This window comes from Epinephelus lanceolatus, chromosome 23 (genome assembly GCF_041903045.1).
Source record: "Epinephelus lanceolatus isolate andai-2023 chromosome 23, ASM4190304v1, whole genome shotgun sequence".
NCBI lineage: Eukaryota > Metazoa > Chordata > Actinopteri > Perciformes > Serranidae > Epinephelus > Epinephelus lanceolatus.
In genome coordinates, this window is record NC_135756.1 from 12,998,061 (window position 1) to 13,014,856 (window position 16,796).

The window sequence follows — 16,796 nt, forward strand, 5'->3', positions numbered from 1 at the left end:
TAAAACAAAGTTTAGAGTGTATAGGGGCTTCGAACAGTATGATGGAAGTACAATGGCCATTCCCAGGCTTAACTATGTCTCATAAGTTGCATTTTTTGAATTGTTACCATATGTTACACAGATTTAGGGCTAAATTTAAGCTTTTTTATTACTTGAGGATTCATAAAATTCCCTCCAAAACCACATTAAGACACCAAGACCTTGAGGAACATCAGAAATTGCTGTGCATCTTTTGGCAATTGGATGGTGAGCACCCCTGCTCTGAAAACTGCTAAGAAACCCCATTATTGTCATTACACCTATAAAAGCAATACATCCTCTGAATGTTTGACATCTCTAGTCTCTGGTTATTAAGTTTCATGAGGCTGTGATTATCCTAGAGGTCACAATGGTCATGTTATACAGTGATGTCCATTTCAAAAAATGAAGTAGCTACTATGGGCTAACATCATCACACATGAATAAAACTGGGCTTATTGAATCCACATGGGGGTTCGAGGACAAGCCTTCTGACAAGTCATCAGCCCCTTTTACACTGCCAGATTTTCTGCAAATGTTGGGCAGTTTTGCCGGCAAGCTGTGAGCGTTTAGACACACAGAGCCGGATTGGCGAGTTGATCCGAGGTGCCCAATTTTCCACCTCGTAGGGTAGACATATTGGCGGAACGGGAGGGGCTGTTGATGACTTGTGGGAGGGGCTGTTGATGACTTGTGGGAGGGGCTGTTGATGGCCCTGCACGTGCGACCCACTGGCGGTGGATAAACAGGAAACACAAACCTGACAGACACTGTAAAGATGAGCAACTGGGGAGACAAGGAATTGCGCGCCCTCCTTGTTCTCGCAAATGAAGAGGCCATTAACCATCAGATGACGGAGATGGTGAAGAACGGGCTGACTTACGAGAGAATCGCCGAAGGACTGACTAGCCGGGGCTTCCCTCCCACGTCACTGTTTACGTCACACGCTGAGCTACACGTTTTGTTACTTGCTCACGCCCCCCCATTGCCCTGAAAAAGGTGCATTCTGTGTAAACAAAAGTAGGTAGGCGGCATTTTGCTGCACTCCCCGATTTTGTTTTTATACTGCCAATGCTGAAAGAAGACTGATTGGGCTTTCCTGCAAATTTGCACAACTCCTATCTAAAAAGGGCTATCAAGACACTATCAACTTGAGGGGTAAAAGCGAAGGGGGGCGCACTTGGGAGGCCAGGTGTTGCTGTTGAGCCCTCTGGAGGTGTCGTGGGCCTATCAACTATGACCCCAATGAAGTGATAACCCCTCTCCCACTCAAGACACAAGACACCCAGCAAGTGCTGATTACTCTTAAGAATTGTAACAGCAAGTCCTATAAACTCAACAAGAGTTTCAGCTTTTCATTCGAACCAATTTATGTAAGACTGTTTCGGGACCCCAGTATGCAAGTACAATAGGTGAAAATAATACATTTGCTACACATGCAAAAAGCTGCATGGTTTTTGCTCAAAACTGTATGTGACTAGCATAAAGTGGGCCTGTCTGTAAAGGTGATACTCATGGAAGGTCAAGGGACCCTTGTAAAAATGTCCGTGTCAGTTTTTTAACCTTGGACCATAATTTAGCCCCCATCCATGGATTTTATAGGTTTTAAACTCAGCCTGCAGCCTCTTTAAAGGGTACTGTGCTGATTTTTAACCAGCTTTGTATCAAAACAATGTGGGTAGTATGTGCAAATAAACTGTGGTAAACTTCCCTCCAGTGTCTAGATCTCCCTGCTTCCCTCTCAGTGAAATGCTTCATTCGGTAGAGTTTCGCAGGTAATTGCGAGAGTTTATGAACAGGAAGTGGATGCCATACTGTTTCCTGCATAGTGAAAATGGAGGCTGAAAAAACTGGGATCAAATGGAAAAAGTAAGCAGCGCAGATCAAATATAAACCAAGACTCTGTTACTGCGTTGTCTACTTCTCACCTCAGATGTTTTCAGAAACATGTCTTAGCTTACATTTTAACTGTACTACCAAGCTGCCATTGTGTCAAACAGACGACTTTGCATTACGTCACCCACCAGCAGGAGCATTTATTGGACTGGTGTGGCGCTGTGCATTGTGGTAGTTGTAAGTTTTTTACCTCTTTTTCTCTGTTTTCTGTGGTCATGTAGCACCACAGACATAGCCAGCCCAGTTTTATTAAAACGCCATCTCTCCAGTGGTGAAATACTTCCTTAAAGACAGTGTCTGCATGTGAGCTTAAAACTTAATGTAACTTACACACAAAGTAATTCATTAATAGCCTGCTATCAGCACACTGCGTATGTTTTATCGCCTCCCACATTCAGTCTATGTGCACTGAAGTGTGACTGCTCATGTCTAGACTCAGATCAAACAGTGGGAATAATCCACCTGGAGTTTTCCACATCTCGCTAATACAAACATTATCTGCTCAGTAGGCCAGGCCATTTTACCTAAGCAAATGAGATACACTGTTTGCTCTGCCAACATAATCACTGAGAACCGACTACACCTGTTATACAATGTGTGAAGCAAAGGGGGTGTGGATAAAAAAAACAAAACAAATATGACGTGCTGAACTTGATCTACACAGTGGCATACGAGGTAATGACGCTGTCTCTGCCAAGGACGTGCACGTGAGCGATGAAGGGTTAATTATGCATGAGGTTATGAGAGAGGTGTGGGGTGTTTTGGAAAGTGTCACAGGGATAAAAGAGGATGATCAGCAATGGAGCTGGATTAGCAGGAGGCCTTTGGAAGCAGACGCACACTCAGCTGTGGTGGCGGTGGGGGTTCCAAATAATGTGAGTGTTGAGTGAGTGACAGACAGACGTTGGATCTGTGCTTAAGACTCCTGAATAAGTAGCCGGACAGCGCAGGCGTATCTCTGTGGTAATGGAAACATGGGTCGGAAACAGCTGATAAACAAACAAGACCTTCTGCGGTCATCCACAGCACAGACTATCAAGAGGACAGAATTAGAAACTGTTCTGAGCCAGGTCAAAGGTAACAATCACTGAATGCCACAGCTGTTCGTCCATGGCCATTTTTCCATGCGTGCGTCACCTTTTTATAGTGATTCTCCTCTTTAGAGGGTCATCTTTATTTGGTATGACAATTCAAATGAAGTAACCGGCTCAGTATGTTCTGACTCACGACTGCCAATGTTTCGTCTTTCCAGGAAATCTTCAGCTGTGATTTTTTTTCTTGTTTTACAGTCACAGCACAGAAACAGGTGTTGACGTTTACTGAAATGAGGCTGACGGGAAGAGCAATTCACAAGAAAAAAACTTGATGATCATGGGATAGCTTTTCAGTACAATACAAATTGAATGACTTTTTATTCCCCGATGCAACCACTTTATCTTCAATTATGTCTCCTGGAAATTACATTCATATAGTACTAATTTGCAAGAGCAGATTTATTTTGGGGAAAACATAATGCTGCCAGGATTATGTTTTTAATTAACATTTCTCTCTGGTAAGGAACATATTTCATTTGTTTTCTTACAGTATGCACTCGTTGCAACTTAAAGGTCCAGTGTGAAGGATTTAGGGGAAAATAAGGGTGCTTTCAGACCTAGAGTTGTCTTGCTTTGGTCTGAATCAGTGACTCATTTTGTTACAAAGTTGTGTAATTGCCTAGAGTTGGTTCATGTTCTCACAGCAGCATTTACAAGCGGACCAGATCAAATGCCTTGTGTGAGAAAGCTGCTCTTGATTGGTCAGAATTTCCATGTGGAAAAAATCCAGGAAGTAAACAAAACACTGAAGAAGAGTACACTTGCAAGATAAATGTGACACTTTCTAATGTCACAATGGAGGGACAACTACGCAGGTTGATTTTAGCGCTGCTCATCGTGGACTATATTGCTGTCATTGTTCATTTTAGTCAAACCATACAGTTTGAAAACGAGGTGCAGCTCCAACTAGAAAACAATGTTTTGATGCATTGGATGTGCTGAATGTGCATATTAAGGCAGTACAGGAGGAGGTGCACATTAATAATCCTCCAGGACTGTAACATGCTCATGTTTAACCCAAACAATGTGTCATGTGACTGCAGTTGGTTCAGATCCAGGTCGGAACACGTTCTCACCACAAATGAACCATACCAGAGTTCGTTTGTAACCGGACTGAGACCACCTCTTCAAGAAGGTCTCGGAAGACCTGGGTAGTTTTATAGCCGGTAGATCAAACTATTTTTGGCTTCGTGCAGCAACTTTCATGGATATGAATGGGGCCTCGCTTCAAATGCTGTATCCAGTTCACTTTATACATCTATGGGATGAGATGATGAGATTCAGGTATGTTGTGCTAACAGCAGCTAATGTAGCCCTCAGGAACAGTACCAGGCTTTGAAGCCAGTTTGACATAGTGGCCAGACTGTGTAATTACAACTTCTGGATTCGTCACGTGATGCCATTTGTGCCCAAAAATACTTTTTCCCATAGTCTTACACTGGGAAAGAGACGTCTGTAAATCAGTGGATACATTTTTTGGAGCATCACAACCCCCATGAAATGACTCGTTTTACTATCAGGATTTGATCCGGTAACATTTCAAAAGTCTAGAAGAGCCATCATGTCATGGCATTGGGCCCAAAAAGACTTTTTCCCATAGACTTAGATTTCAAAAGAGAAAATCAGAGGATGTTTTTTTCTCCTTATTTATGTAATTTTCCTACTGTTATTGTCTATGTGGAGCCCATGTGGGTTGTAAATGGGCTCAAAAATGGGCCCTATATGAGATGTTCTACAATGGCCCACGCTGATTGCCCACATGGTTGATTTTACCTGTGGGCTCCAGATAGGATCCCCATGTTGGGCCCCCGTAACATAACCACATAACCCATGCATGGCCCATTTAGGTAAACCTATCTATGAGGGCAATTGGTATTATTGAACCCATGGACAATCCCATATTTGGGCTCATTTTTTAGCCCGTTTACTAACCACTTGAGACCCACATATCTGGGTTATAGTGAGCCCAAAACATTCATGATAATAAACAGAGCCCCACATCTAGGGGTGGGGGAAATTTCCGAATCTTAGATGCATCGCAATTCGGACGTGGACGAATCTGAATTGATTCACAAACGTCCAAATTTCGATTATTTAAATCTGTTAATTAGAGTAATACAGAAGGTTCTAAATAATGCGGAACTAAGAAGCGCGGTACGTGTCATCTCCGGGACACTTTGGGATGCGCACCTGGAGCAGACAGGCTGTCACGCGCACAGAGGAAAACAAACATGGCTAACCACCACCCACCTCGCCGTGAGATCCGAACAGTTCCTTCTAATTTAACAGCTCCTTCTACAACATTGATGGCGGAAGCGAACTGGACAAGAGCCACGTTATATGTAAGCTGTGTCGTGCTAAAATAAAATACTTTGGCAACACAACAAACATGAGAAGCCACGTAACTCGATTCCACCTGACGGAGGAGTCAGGGAGACGGCAGGCTGTTGTTGCTGTGGCAACTAGTGGCGCTACCAACCAGAGAACAATCGAGGAAGCAATTAGAAAGCTGCCACCCTCATCGGAAAAGGCGAAGCTAATTACGAAGGCATCGCTGCATTTATTGCCAAGGATTTGCGTCCTTATTCCGTCGTGAAAAATCAGGGATTTCGAGCACTGCTGCATACACTGGAGCCCAGATACACCATCCCATCCCGACGCTATTTCACCGACACTCTACAACCAAACCAAAACAGAAGTCATGGCCTCACTGTTGAAGGCAGGTAGGATTGCAGTTACATGTGATGCGTGGACATCTGTCACCACCGAATCATTTGTTACTCTAACTACGCATTTTATCTTGTGATTTAAGATACCTGTTGTTACCTTTGGTTCCGTACAACGAAGTTGTAACTTTCCAGTTTGCACGCATTTCCATTTATATGTTTAATAAAATATAATGGAAATGAATTCAACTGTTTCTTATTACAAATGCACTGTTTTTAAAAATTGCAGGTGTTGAATGCTTATTCAGTGAGACAAAAAGAAATGTGTGTTGTGAAAAAGTGCATCAATATACATAAATTAAAGATGCATCAATAATCGTTTTATAATTGAATCGTAGCCCCTGAATCGTAATCGTTATCAAATCGTGAGGTGCCCAAAGATTCCCACCCCTACCCACATCCAACACTGTGTCCAGTTCTCTTAATAAATCCAAGGCAAGCACAAATTATTAGTATATAAATATAACTTCTAGGAGGTGTGTCTGTTTTTTCAGATTTCTTTTGCATCATATTCTGTTGTCTTCTGTTCCTGACTTGTTCCTGTGAAGTTTGCTCTTGTGTTGTGAGCCAGGATCTGAGGGAAGTAACAATGAGCTCCTGCTGAGGAAGCTGAGCCTGGGCTTTTTATATGGCCTGTAACGATGCTGTTCTGGCTCGCTGACACCTGATAAACTCCACTCCTTTGGAGACAAAGGCTCGGACATGAGGCTACTCCTACTGACATGCTACACGTACATGTGCACTTTCATATGCGCTGGAACTTTTCCGTACTGAAACACCTACTCACAGTCTGGAACACATACACAAAACCACAACCAAATACCCAAATTTATTGCGCCGAGTGCTGGTAGGCCCCCTCTTCGGTCTAAGCTGTGTTTTATGACCACAGTGGAGCCTTTCCCCTCTCTGCAGGATCTGTGTTAAAACTGTTAACTATGTCAACATTGGCAAAACACAAGTCAATGGTTTCTCTGTCACCAAGGGAGGAGCGCCTTCTGTCTAACAACACAGGTCATAGGTCATAGCTTACTGTCAACTATTAAATCGGACATGTTTGGCAGCTGCAAAGGTGTTTTTACATGTATGAGCATGAAAAGAAAGATTCTGTCTCGTGCATTAAACCAATAGCACCCACCACAAAGTATATCCTCATGTTTACAATTAAGCACTCAGGAATTAAACGTCTTATCCAAGTGGATTTTAAGATTATTTACTGAAGGACAGGATACCATTACGTTCTCTTCCCCGCACATCCTGGGACACCAGCCAGTATTTTTCCAACCATAATCCCTTCTTCTTTAACCTCTAGGCTACAGCCGCTCCCTCATGACAGAGGAATACTGTATGTTAGCATTTGGAGTCTTGTGCAAATAAACAACAACAATGTACTTCTCTTCCTCCAAGGCAAAGGGAGCTATAAATAGGAATATAGGGGATATGTGCAAACAGCAACCGAAAGAGCACACTGTGCAAAACATTTGGAAAACACTCTTATATAAGGAGTTTATCCCTGTAGCGATATGCTCCACATCATCTGCATCTTCCCTTCATGACTGATGTGGATTCTGTGGTTTGAAGAAGAAAGGCCTCCTCAAAAAAAGAAGGAGCTCCTAATATTTTAAAACCAGACACATACTGTGGCATATATTGGTGAAGGAACCATATGAAATCCACATGTCTTGCATTGATAAGTGGTCCTCTAAGATGAAAGGAGGGCAGGAGGATATGGAGAGGAATAAAGGCTGTGTGGGATTTTAAGCTGCCAGTTAGGTGAACGACATGTTATCTCCACGATTAAATGCCCGTCTAAGTAACAGTCCCCAGTAATGGAGATGTGTTTCTTTGTTACTTCATACAATTCGTGTGTATACAATGTGCGTACGCTTGCGACATGCTAGTGTGTAAGTGTGTGTGTGTGTGTGTGTGTGTGTGTGTGTGTGTGTGTGTGTGTGTGTGTGCATCTCATTCTTCCCTGTGTCATCCATCCGTCCCTGGTGAACGGTGTACGCCATTAAAGGATGGCAAGACTGCAGCCATTAGTGTAACAGGATCCGACCATTGAGAAGCTCAGAGACTGACGTGCTGCAGACGGTCACCCAGTATGAAGAGGCACACACACACACACACACACACAAACACACACACGAACACTGAGAGACATATTGGAAACCATTACCACTGTTCCCCTCACAGCAGTTAAGTAGGCAGTTAGTTATTTTGTATGTGTGTATGAGAGAGAGTCAAGTGGCAACCTCGGGGGCTGAAAAATGAAGCCAACATGGCAGTGAAAAACCTGCAGTTCCTCTAGTGGCCACTTGAGGCTTGAGTCAGTTGCCATAGACCCCAACTTTACAGCAGAAATAAACTTGTTTATAACATGGTAAAAAAAAAAAAAAATTGTTTGCTCTCTGAAGCTAATTTCATCGTTCATGACAACTGAACGAGGTGTGAATACGAATTTACCAACATACTCTCACTTCCTCATCACATATCAAGGCTTGGTTGTGAACTTTCCAAGTCGACATCTGATGTGCAAGGTACCCTGGATGCATTTGTTGTTGACCCTCTGGGACTTTGTCAGTTTCCGCCTGTTACATGCACTGTGTGTTTTTAAAATACACTACACAATACTCTTTCAAAATAAACGTACTACCTCGGTACAATATCGCAAACTGACGTTTTCTTCCCTCAGCAACAAACGCACGTGGTTACGTTTAGCAAACACACAGGTTTAGGCAGCAAATGCACGTGGTTGGGTTTATAAAATAAACAACAGGGTTTGGCTTTACATTCAAATGGAAAGCAAACATCGGCCTCTCAGGTGAAAGTCGCTTGTTGTTGGACCTATCCACCACCTGTCCCACCCACCCTAGTCTGACATTTTGCTCCCTTAGCTTAAGTTGTTGTCTAGCTGCGTTTCCCCTGATGCCTCCAGGCACCATTAAACAATAGCAGTGACCAGCTACATTTCATGTAGACAAGAAAGGACAGCTTTTTTGTCGGTATGTGATGATACCACGTTGATTTAACTCACCTGTTTAAATGTTACTAAAGCTCAAAGTCTCCTCCCTTTGGGGTCGACGTGACATTGGATAACTCACCCATCTTCCCTAGAGAGCAGGTAAAGAGTAACGAGCTGGGGAGGGTGGTAGGGGACGGCAGGAACCCAGAAAAAAAGGCCTCTCTATATTTTGTAGGCTTTGCTATGCAGTTATGGCCTTATGTAATATTCAAAAATAATAGTAGTAATAGTATAATAGTAATAGTAAAAAATAGTGAAAGATAAACATTTAGATTTTTTTTCTTCCCCCATTTGTGGTGCTCCCAATGGATGATGGCACCCTTAGCATTCGCCGATACTGCCTATCCCATGGGCCGGCACTCGGTGGGTGTCTGTTGCTAAAATGGCAACAAAGTTGGTTGGATAACATAAATATGGCATACCTCGAGCTTCACAGAGTAGGCCTACAGGCGTAACTGTAGCTGTCGCTATTTCCATGTGTTTTCAGGTAATGAAAGTTAATTGTGACATTTTGGTCACTTAAATAAGTCATAGTTGGTAACACTAAAAGACTTTCTAAGACAGTGGTTCTCAACCTGCAGTCCTTGAGGGAGTTCCTGGTCGGTCCCTAAAAAAAATGGGGAATAGTTTATTTTCACTATTCAGTTCACTATAGAAGTGAGTCCAGTGTGATTACGAGTCATAAGAGTGACTAATGTGGTCATAGGTTTCACTTCCTTCAAAATTCACTCCTGTTTTCACAGGAAATTTAACATTTACATACAGTCTCTTTCAAAATAAATGCAGTATGTTAGTACAACAACGTGAATTGACATTTTTTCCTCCAACAACAAAAGCACATGGTTGGGTTTAGGAAAAAAGAACAGGGTTTGGCTTTAGAATCTTACAGGACACAAACACCTCTCTGCTGGGTGAAAGTCAGTGTTTGTTGGACCCATCCCACGCGCCCTACTTGAACTTTAACCACCTTAACTTTCGTTCTTGTCCCACTGCATTTCCCTGATGCCACCGATCACCACTAAACTATAATGGCGACCAGCTGCATATCATGCCAACGTTAAAGGACGGCTTTTTACGTCACTGTCTGACGCCACAGGTCACTGCACAAGTGCCGGATTCGGAGTGAGACCGGGTTAATATAAGAGTGAGACAGTCCACATTAGATGGACAAGAATGGAGGTGGATTGGTCAATCAAACTTCAGACTTTCACCCAGGAGACTGCTGTTTGTGTCTCATTTGAAATCAAAAGTCAACAAAGTGATTTCTTGTGCTACTATATGAAACATACTATGCTAATGACGTATGTCCCATAGCGTTGCATTGGGTTTGTGACAAACTTACCTATTTTAGAACCATGATGTTTTTTTTTTACTTAAGTTCTAAGTTTATTTTGAAAAGAGACATGGATTTAATGAGTAGCAAATGTCCATTTCCTGTGAAAATGGAAGCTTATTTTGATAAGACACAATGCATGTAATTAGTGTTAACTGACACACCATCCCTGAATATCCAAAACTTCCCTGAAAATCCAAAATGCTGGAAGGATACCTAGAGAATGACATGTAGGGCTACTGACCAAGTGTCAGTACTTGACGTGTTGGGAGTGAAACTGTGTTGATATAAATGTCTGACTGTTTTGAATGAGAAAGAAGAAAGGGGATAACATTATGACAGCTGCAAGCATCCACCCCTGCAGCCCACTTTTTTTGGCAGGAAGTGAGAATCAGAGGAGAGAAGAGCAGCAGCTGTATTGTTTACAACCCAAAGTCACCCACACAGTCCTGTCTCCCAAAGGAGAAAGGAAAAATGGAAGTCTCCTTGTGTTTCCTGCTGGGTTTTTTTCCCCTGCCCAAGAGACAGCGCTCACAGCCAGCCACATCTCTTCCAGTAAGCTATAATTATCACCAAACTGCCGCAGATTACTGGAGGAGGGAGAGAGTGGGAGAAACGGCGGCGAGGGGGTTTCGAACAATGGCTGAGAAAATGATAGGCTTGATATTGAGGTCACATAATAAAGGCAAATAGAGCCTAAATGAGTTGATTCTGCAGCGCACAAAACATTCCCCGTGCCCAGGCAATGGAGACAGAGGGGGTTTTGTCCGTGGCTGCTATTAGCATTTAGCACAAGATGTGCTGCTGGTAATTACATTCGCCATTGAACTTGAATGGTTTGAAAAGACAGAGCAGAGAAAATGAGAACCGTTGTTATCTGTCTCTGTTGTGCTCTTGTAATGAAATTGCTGGTGATTGAATTAGGAACATGATGAATGATTTTTTTTGTAGTGCCATAGCCTTCGGGGCAATGGGCAGGCGTGACCAAATGGGCTGCGGGCCATATTTGGACAGCTTTGGGCCAAATGGTGCAGGGTTTCCACACAGCTCGTGTGACACGGCGAGGGGTGAGAGATCAGAGATGTTATGAAAAATGATCTGAGAGGGATTGTGTTGGTGCTGAAATGAAAAACATATGGCTCTGTGGCAGTGGATATACACAGGCAATCATGCAGACAATGAAACTCAAACACGGACTGACACATATAGGTAAAGCAAACATAAACACACCCACTCGCTTCATGCAAAACCTCAGCACATTTGGAAGCAGTTTGACGCGCCACCGTCAACCATCCAATCCCCTTTAGAGTGTGTATTTCTCAATCACCTTATCAATCCTTTCAGCTACCACCCCTCTGGCACACTTTCTGCCACACACAATAACAACATGTTTTGCTAGGACGAATGATGCAGCCCCTCCCCCTGCCCTCCAATCACCAGGTATTTCTGGATTCTCATTGGTCACCTGAGGAGAGGGATTGCAACACCCCCTGAGGGCTCAGTGACCTCCGCTCCTGGTGTTACTCCAAAACATCTGACGAATGAAAGCTTCACCTGGAGCATTCGTGTAGATAAACACACACACTGTACAGATCTAATAGACTGTACAGCTCGTCCTGTTTCATACAAGCTTGCATTTTCTGCAACTTGTTGGACTTTCAGTTCTCTGAGCCATCTCACGTGAACATATTTTCCAAAACAAAGTATCCAGAAGTTATTGTGTGTGTGTGTCTGTGTGTCTGTGTGTGTGTGTGTGTGTGTGTGCATTTTTGCACGCATGTACACTTGGACAGCAACCTATTCGATAAAAACATCTCCAGGCTACGTAGGTGTGAAGCTTTGTTGACACTCAGATGCCCTCAGGGTTAAGAATACAGCCTGAAGTTATTTTTATCAGGATTCACCTGGGAGTGTGAGGCAACACAACTCTCATAGGAGCTATATGTGTGTGAGAGTGTGTGTTCTGGGGCATACCATGAGGTGAAGGTACAAGTTAAACCCACACACCTGCATCCCTTTTATGGAAGCGAAAACACTCAGCAGACAGTGCAGGGTTTGTACAGCAGGAGGAAGCTGTGAAATACCGTCACCTGCAGCGTATACAGTTGGCTTGGCAGGATCTCAAAGTATGCACGCACAAATGGTAAAGCAACACGGCTGCCATTAGTGGACAGTGTTTGCTCAGTCTGCTCTCAACTCTGAGGTCTTTTCCAGTCAAAACAGTTCTTGTGTGGAAACCATTTAATCTTGTGTGTTAGAAAATTATTAACAAAATAAAACCGCCATGAAAGCACCACCACATGACATACATACATAGCATACACAATGTACTGTAATAGCTTGTATTACAGACTAGTTATTATATGCCAGTTGTGTGTTTATCATGTGTGTCTGTCTGTACGCAGCTATGCAAACTATTAGTCCAATCAGCCTAATATTTTGTGTGCACATTTGTGACTGTACGCTCAAGGATCTTTCATGATTGCAGTGATTAGAAAAAGAACTGTTTTATTGACTGTTTTTTCATCACAGACTGCCGACTCCTCACTCCTCTTTACTGCCCAGCAGGGACCGTGAGTTTACCAAAACTCATTCCAGTCAAATTTTGGGCTTTGTCACAGCTCAGAAACTGACATCCATTGAAACTTTGGTCTCATTTTGAACCAGAGCATCTGCATTTTAATTCCATTGCCTATATGTTATGATTCACTTAAATAAGGCTCCTTACGAGATACATAAGTGGACTGTTTTTGTTATCATGTTGATTGTAAGGGAGCCAGGAGGGACAATTTCACCAGGCGCAGGTCTGCTGCATCCCAGCTGCCATGGCCATGAACTGGTTTTGTTCTGTCTGCCACACAGGAGCATTTCAGAGGGGTAGTCTTGCAGATTTTGTATATTTGCTCATTTTTTCCTGATACAACATGCTAATGTTTTTAGCACAAGCCTTTGGCATTTTACATTGTACAAATTAGCCTAGCGGCTAGCAAACTTCCTCTACTCATATGAAGTCAGGGACAGCAGCAACATTTAACAAAGGTCACAAAAAATTGGACTCTATTACAACTCACAAGGTTCGCTGACAACACAACTGTCTTATACTGAACACGTTTTCCAAACAAATATAACATTAGCACAAACCAATGGCATTTTACATTGTATATATTATATTGTATTGCCTAGCTGCAAACAAGAGATTTCCTCTGCTCATATGAAGCCAGGATAAATCACACACAAGACTTAAAATGCTATTTTTTGTGGAGGCTTTATTGTTTCTTATCTGTGGAGCAACAGAGCTCCTGCAGCGTATACAGTTGGCTTGGCAGGATCTCAAAGTATGCATGCACAAATGGTAAAGCAACACGGCTGCCATTAGCGGACAGTGTTTGCTCAGTCTGCTCTCAACTCTGAGGTCTTTTCCAGTCAAAACAGTTCTTGTGTGGAAACCATTTAATCTTGTGTGTTAGAAAATTATTAACAAAATAAAACCACCTGTAGTAGCTTGTATTACAGACTAGTTGTTATGCCAGTTGTGTGTTTATCGTGTGTCTGTCTGTACGCAGCTATGCAAACTATTAGTCCAATCAGCCTAATATTTTGTGTGCACATTTGTGACTGTACGCTCAAGGATCTTTCATGAACTACAAGGGTTGTCTACAGCAGTGGTTCCCAACTGGTGGGTCGCGGGTCCATTCTGAATGGACTGCAAGTGACTCACAAATGGACAAATGGATTGTGGCGATACGGGGGGGGGGGGGGGGGGGGGGTGGTGCGGTATAAGAGGGTCTTCAGTCAATCTGGTTAAATTGTACACTTCAACTATATTGTTGCCAACAACGCCACCTGGGGAATTTCGCCCCAGGAATTACTTTTACACCAAGTGCACCTTAAGACACACAAGTTCGTTTTACTCAAGGCAGATATGACACGATTCCTTGTTTTTAAAAAGGCATATGCTTTATTACAAAAAGACAATTTAAAACAATGAAACATCAGTCACACAGGGGCAAATAAATGGGGGACTAAACTAGGGCTGAGGCTTACCGTGGTGAAGAGGCTATTGATGGTGTGGAGAAACCCCAACCAAAAATATAAGCACCCAGACACTTGTGACAATCACACACGCACACAGTGAGGAGACCCAGAACCCAGGGGAGCACAGCACACGAAAAGGGGGGGGAACCCCGCCACCAGGTCACCACCACCGGACCTCAGCAACTAAAAGGGAAACAAAGGGGAAATTAGTGGGGTCACACCAACACAATTCAATAAACAGAAATATCCTAAACAAAACAGGCCATTGGCAGGCAATATAAATCATAAACTAAACAAAAATACAAACTGCCAACCGCCAAATAAAGAAAAGACATACTGAAAAAAAAAAATTAATCCTCTGCCCAAACAGAATATCAAAGCCAAAGAAATTAGGGAAATCAGACAAACAGGCAGAGGGAACTGAATACAGTAACCAAGAAAACAAAACCAATCCACCACAAAAAGGGTTTAACCCCACTCCTCAGTCGAGCTTCGTTAAAATTGAGTTAATTAAATGGTCGGTAAAACGTAATACCAAGGCGTACAACGCAGGCAGGTCAACCAAAACGAGTAGACAAACAGGTTAAAGCAAAACAGGACAAAAAGTAAAGCAAAAAAAGGAAATCAAACAACAAAAAAAACTAAGCAGCCGCGGTGAAAAGCAGCAGCTGTGAGAAACAGCGATCCAAAAGCAGCCGCAAAAGAAGCAGCAAAAAGCAACAAAAAGAAAAAGCAACAAAAAGAAAAAGCGACAAAATGAAAAAGCGACAAAATGAAAAAGCGACAAAATGAAAAAGCAGCAGCGAAAAGCAGAAAGCAAAAACAGAAAACAAAGCAGCAGCGGTCCCCTGTAGCTGGTGGTGATGTGTCGCTTTACACCCTGGCCGCAAACCCTGTCAGCTGGTGCTGACGTCACTCACGCACCATTAGCAGAGGGATCTGAGGACCCGATAAATTTATTATCTATAAATTTCGCATGTGCATACAACAATTGGGAATGCAGGAAGCTACATACCAGTTAGCAGGTCGACCAGTATGACACACACACCAGAGGAAGAGGGTAACGCGCAGCTACCGGCGTCCACCTACAATCAGGCTATTGTTAGCTGCGGTCGTTTAACAGGCAGAGAGGGAGACACTCACCACAGCAGGCCATTTAGGTGACACACACACGAGCCTGGGAAGCACCAAGTCAGCCACTCTGCAACACAACACAAAATCATTAGCTCCCCGCCACATGAGCCGAAAGCAGCAGGTGAGCAGACAAGCCGCGTTACCTGTCCGAAGCAAAACGTCCGGCTCGGAAATGACATCACCCGTCGGAAGCAGCGAGAGAGAAAGAACTGGCGGGGAGGGATCGCCCCTTTTATAGGTGGGTGCGCCTCCGGTGGTTGGCTGTGCCATTGCCAATTAGGCATGGCAACCCACAGGTCTCTGTACTGCCACAGTATCAAGTTTGTAAAAAACACACTTTATGTTGAGGTACATTGAATATCTGGCACAGAGCTTTTATATTTAAGTGCTGTTTCTTGCTGTAGAGTGAGTGAATAATGGACCGCTTCTGCACAGAGACAGCAAACTAGCTTGAAGACATGACCAAACGCAAGTATGATGCTGAATATTTCAAAATGTGTGGACCTCAAACTAATGACTACGGTGAAATCTGGACCCCGTGTCTGGACCAGTTGGGAACCACTGGTCTAGAGTTGCCGTGATTAGTTCGAGTGGTCGCACAGCTGCCCCGCAGAGACCTGCACTCTACTGAGTGCCCTTCTCCTGTTACAGTATACAACACAAGAGAATAAAAGCCTCTTATGAGAGGTCTCAGATGGCCACATGCTGTTACCTATAACACCTTGCATCATAATCTGATCCTTGTACCTCCCCCCATATGAAATGCAATAAAGGATCAGAAGACAATAACAACTTCAGTCAGAAGACAGGCAGTGGTACAACAAGAGGAAATCCTTGCAGCATCCTGATCAGTGTGAATCCTTTGACAAGGCTCATATTCTCTGTTTCTTATGCAACGTGTGTTTATGGAACATCACCATTATAATGTTAAAAGTTGTTGTTTCTGAAGTTAAGAATTTCAAACAGTTTCTTGTTGAAGTCAGATACAGAAGTGATGAAGATGGTCACAAGGTGTAATTTACTATGCTCCAGGAGTTAGACTCTAAATGAAAACCATGTCAAAAGCAATGCAGCGCTGTGAGATTTCACATTCTTTCAAGCCCACAGCTAACATGATTATACATGGCTGTGACGGGAATCTGCACGCCACTGTAAACAACAGAAATTAGGTTCAGATTCAGTAAAACGACTCTATATGTTTATGTTTTTTCGGGGCTTTAAAAGAAAAACAGATAAATGAAAAATTGGCAGTGTGATGATTTTACATTCACAACTGTGAGTCAAACGTACCACTGGTATATAATTCAATATGCTGATTATGTTGCTAGGATGCAGCAAAGGTACAATACACAATATGATACCTCTCTCTCCACATATGGGCTTCATCAACACTTCGCTTACAGTGAAACCACAAAGCAGGGCCGACCCGTGGCGAAGGACCCCACCCTGGTCTGGGGGCTCCCCTGCACACATCTCTTTCACAGTCCACATGGTAATGTTTCTGAGGTTACATGCAAGGCCGCTGGTGTGGAAACTGG

The 16,796-nt window shown here is 43.2% G+C and overlaps 1 long non-coding RNA gene across 3 annotated transcripts in view; it reads right to left on the reverse strand.

The window, feature by feature from the left end:
* Window positions 1–15,564, reverse strand: part of LOC117249121 (uncharacterized) — a 73,903-nt gene extending 58,339 nt beyond the window's left edge. For 2 of the 3 annotated variants that reach the window (XR_013490436.1, XR_013490435.1), the window contains exons 1-3: window positions 15,402–15,564; window positions 15,268–15,325; window positions 14,134–14,307 (exon numbers count right to left, since the gene is read on the reverse strand). This is a non-coding gene — a long non-coding RNA (uncharacterized LOC117249121). Of the gene's footprint in view, window positions 1–14,024; window positions 14,308–15,267; window positions 15,326–15,401 lie in introns of those variants that run through there. The other variant, XR_004500958.2, reaches the window with a different exon arrangement.
* Between the last annotated feature and the right edge of the window lie 1,232 nt (window positions 15,565–16,796).